At 37.4% G+C, this 4,326-nt stretch overlaps 1 pseudogene; it reads left to right on the top strand.

Annotated features, from left to right (window-relative positions):
- Window positions 1-1,649: 1,649 nt before the first annotated feature.
- Window positions 1,650-2,446, top strand: Rps3a-ps6 (ribosomal protein S3a, pseudogene 6; annotated as a pseudogene).
- The last annotated feature ends 1,880 nt before the right edge of the window (window positions 2,447-4,326 follow it).

The raw sequence follows: 4,326 nt of genomic DNA, 5'->3' as shown, positions 1-4,326 counted from the left end.
GGGTGGGGAGGGGAACACCCATAAGGAAGGGGAGGTGGGAGGGGAATGTTTGCCCGGAAACCGGGAAAGGGAATAACACTCAAAATGTATATAAGAAATACTCAAGCTAATAAAAAAATATTTAACATTCTTAGTCATTGGGAAAATGCAAATTAAATCTATTTTGACATTTTATTGTGCCCAAGTCAGAATAGCTAAGGTCAAAATATGAATCTCAGCAGTTGCTGGTGTGGATATAGAGAAAAGAGAACTTTTATTCACTGCTGGTAGGAAAGCAAACTGGTGCAACCACGGTGGAAGTCTTTCAAAAGCTAACAATAGATTCACCATATGATCACAACATACTTATCTTGAATACGTGCCCCATATCCCACACTAGACATGCCGACTTCTCCATATTCATCACTGTCCTACTAACAACAGTCAGAAATGGAAACAGTCTAAATGTCCATCAACTGAAAAATGGATAAGAAAAAGATGGCTTATTTATACAGTGGAATGTTATTCAGCTATTAAGAAAAATGGAATTCACATGTAAATAGATGGAGCTGGAAACAATCATTCTGAGCGAAGTAACCCAGACCGATAAAGACAAATGTCACACCTTTTCTTTATCTGTGGATTTTGCCTTGAATCTTCACATAGAAGAAATACCTTGTGTACTATAGGGATACAATGCATGTCCAAAAACAAACAAACAAACAAAACAAAAACCAAAAACCTATGGCCTATAGGCATATAGGAAAGGGTAGAATAGAAGGTGGGACATCTGGTAAAAAGGATCCTGGGATAGAGTCATGAATTGCTTATAAGAAACAATGAAAGCAGAGCTATGAGGAGAGTGCAGCAAGTGTCTCTGTAAAGAAATTAGAGAGTCCTCACACCATCAATTGAAAAGTACGTCTGAAAACGCTAGGGAAAAAATAAGCAAACACACCAAACAGAAGTAGAAGGCCAGAAATAATCACAATAAGGGCTGAAATCAATCAGTTAGGGGTAAAGAACAATACAAAGAATCATCAAAGGCAAGAGCTGGTTCTTTGAAAAACTCAAGATGGACAAACCCTTAGCCAAATTTATTAAAAAACAGAGAAAGAGTATCCAAATAAATAAAATCATAAATGAAGAGGGAGACATAACAACAGACACTGATGAAATTCAAAGAATCATTAGGTCTTACTTCAAAAGCCTGTACTCCACACAATTGGAAATATAAATGAAATGGATAACTTTCTAGGCAGATACCACTTACCAAAGTTAAATCAAGATCAGGTAAATGATTGAAACAGCCCTATAACCCCTAAGGAAATAGAAACAGTCATTAAAAGTCTCCAAACCCGGGGTTAGGGATTTAGCTCAGTGGTAGAGCGCTTGCCTAGCAAGCGCAAGGCCCTGAGTTCAGTCCCCAGCTCCGAAAAAAAAAGAAAAAAGAAAAAGGAAAAAAAAGTCTCCAAACCCACCCACCCCTGAAAGAAAGAAAGAAAGAAAGAAAGGAAGGAAGGAAGGAAGGAAGGAAGAAAGAAAGAAAGAAAGAAAGAAAGAAAGAAAGAAAGAAAGAAAGGAAGGAAGGAAGGAAGAAAGAAAGGAAGGAAGAAAGGGAAGAGGAAAGAAAAGAAGAGAAAAGAAAAAAAAGAAAAGAGAGCAGCACCATGGCAGTTGGGAAGAACAAGTGCCTGACGAAAGGTGGCAAGAAGGGAGCTAAGAAGAAAGTGGTTGATCCATTTCCTAAGAAAGACTGGTATGATGTGAAAGCTCCAGCAATGTTCAATATTAGGAACATTGGGAAAACACTAGTTACAAGGACTCAAGAAACCAAAATGGCATCTGATGGCCTCAAGGGTAGTGTGTTTGAAGTGAGCCTTGCAGATCTACAGAATGATGAAGTTGCATTTAGAAAATTCAAGCTAATTACTGAGGATGTTCAGGGCAAACACTGTCTGACTAACTTCCATAGCATGGATCTTACCCGGGACAATATGTGCTCCATGGTCAAAAAGTGGCAGACCATGATTGAAGCTCCTGTTGATGTAAAGACTACCGATGGGTATTTGCTTTGACTTTTCTGTGTTGGTTTCACTTAAAAACGCAACAACCAGATTAGAAAGACATCCTATGCGCAGCACCAGCAGGTCTGCCAGATCTGCAAGAAGATGATGGAGATCATGACCCAAGAAGAGCAGACAAATGACTTGAACGAAGTAGTTAATAAACTGATTCCAGACAGCATTGGGAAAGACATAGAGAAGGCTTTCCAGTCCATCTATCCTCTTCACGATGTTCTTTTGTTAGGAAAGTCAAAATGCTAAAGAAACCCAAGTTTGAATTGGGAACACTCATGGAGCTCCATGGTGAAGGCAGTAGTTCTGTCAAAACAACTGGTGACGAGACAGGTGCTAAAGTTGAACGAGCTGATGGCTATGAACCACCAGTCCAAGAATCAGTTTAAAATCCAGATTTTTAATAGTGACAAATAAAAAGTCCTATTTGTGGAGAAAGGAAGGAAGGAAGGAAGGAAGGAAGGAAGGAAGGAAGGAAAGAAAGAAAGAAAGAAAGAAAGAAAGAAAGAAAGAAAGAAAGAAAGAAAGAAAGAAAGAAAGAAAGGAGTGAGTGAGCCCAGGGTCAGATGGTTGTGGTACCTTCTCCAAAATTGACCACATAATTGTTCACAAAACATGCTTCTACAGATACAAGAAGATTGAAATAATCACATGCATCCTATCAGATCACCACAGACTAAGGCTGGTCTTCAAAAACAACAAAAACAACAGAAAACCCACATATACATGGAGCGGAACAACGCTCTACCCAATGATAATTTGCTCAAGGAAGAAATAAAGAAAGAAATTAAAGACTTTTTAAAATTTAACAAAAATGAAGGCACAACATACCCAAACTTATGGGACACAATGGAAGCAATGCTAAGAGGAAAACTCATAGCTCTGGGTGCCTCCAAAAATAACCTGAAGAGAGAATAGACTAGTAGCTTGACAGCACACCTGAAAGCTCTAGAACAAAAAAAAAAAAAAAAAGCAAACACACCCAAGAGAAGTAGACAGCAGGAAATAGTCAAACTCAGGGCTAAAATCAACCAAGTAGGAAAAAAAAAAGAACTATACAAAGAATCAACAAAACCAGACGCTGGTTCTTTGAGAAAAACCAACAAGATAGATAAACCCTTAGGCAGAGTAACCAGACAACACAGAAACAGAATCCAGACTAATAAAATCAGAAATGGAAAGGGAGACATAACAACAGAAACTGAGGAAATTAAAAAAATTATCCTACAACAAAAGTCTATACTCAAGAAAACTGGAAAATCTGTAGGAAATGAACAATTTTCTAGACATATACCAGGTACCAGAGTTAAATCAAGATGAGAAAAACCATCTAAAGTGTCCCATATCCCCTGAAGAAATAAAAGCAGTCATCAAAAGTCTCCCAACCAAAAAAAGTCCAGGACCAGATTGGTGCAGAATTTTATCATGCCTTTAAAGAAGACCTAATATCAATACTCTTCAAACTATTCCACAAAACAGAAACAGAGGGAACACTACCCAGTTCATTCTATGTAGCCACAATTATGCTTATACCTAAACCATACAAAGACCCAAAAGAGAAAGACAACTTCAGACCAATTTCCATTGTGAATATCCGGGCAAAATTACGCACTCAAATTCTTGCAAACCAAATCCAAGAATACATCAAAACGATCATCCATCATGATCAAGGAGGTTTCATCCCAGGATGATTCAATATATGGAAATCCATCAACGTAATCCACTATATAAAGAAACTCAAAGAAAAAAAACTACATGACCATTTCATTAGATGCTGAAAAAGCATTTGACAAAATTCAATACCCCTTCATGATAAAAGTCTTGAGAAGATCAGGAATTCAAGGCTCCTATCTAAACATAGTAAAAGCAATATATAGTAAAGCAGTTGACAACATCAAACTAAATGGAGAGAAACTTGAAGCAATCCCACTAAAATCTAGTGGAACTAGATAAGGTTGCCCACTTTCTGCCTACCTATTTAATATAGTACTCAAAGTCCTAGCCAGAGCAATTAAACAATGAAAGGAGGTCAAAGGGATACAAATTGGAAAGGAAGAAATCAAAATATCACTATTTGCAGAAGATATAATAGAATATTTAAATGACCCCAAAAATTCCACCAGAGAACTCCTAAACCTGATAAACAAATTCAGCAAACTGACTTGATATAAAATTAACTAAAACAAATTAGTAGCCCTCCTACACTCAAAGAATAAACAGGCTGAGAAAGAAATTAGGGAAACAATGCCCATTCGAAGAAGATCTCAGA

Source organism: Rattus norvegicus, chromosome 7 (assembly GCF_021556685.1).
Source record: "Rattus norvegicus strain SHRSP/BbbUtx chromosome 7, alternate assembly SHRSP_T2T, whole genome shotgun sequence".
NCBI classification, from domain to species: Eukaryota; Metazoa; Chordata; class Mammalia; order Rodentia; family Muridae; genus Rattus; species Rattus norvegicus.
This window is presented reverse-complemented; position numbering and strand designations above follow the sequence as displayed.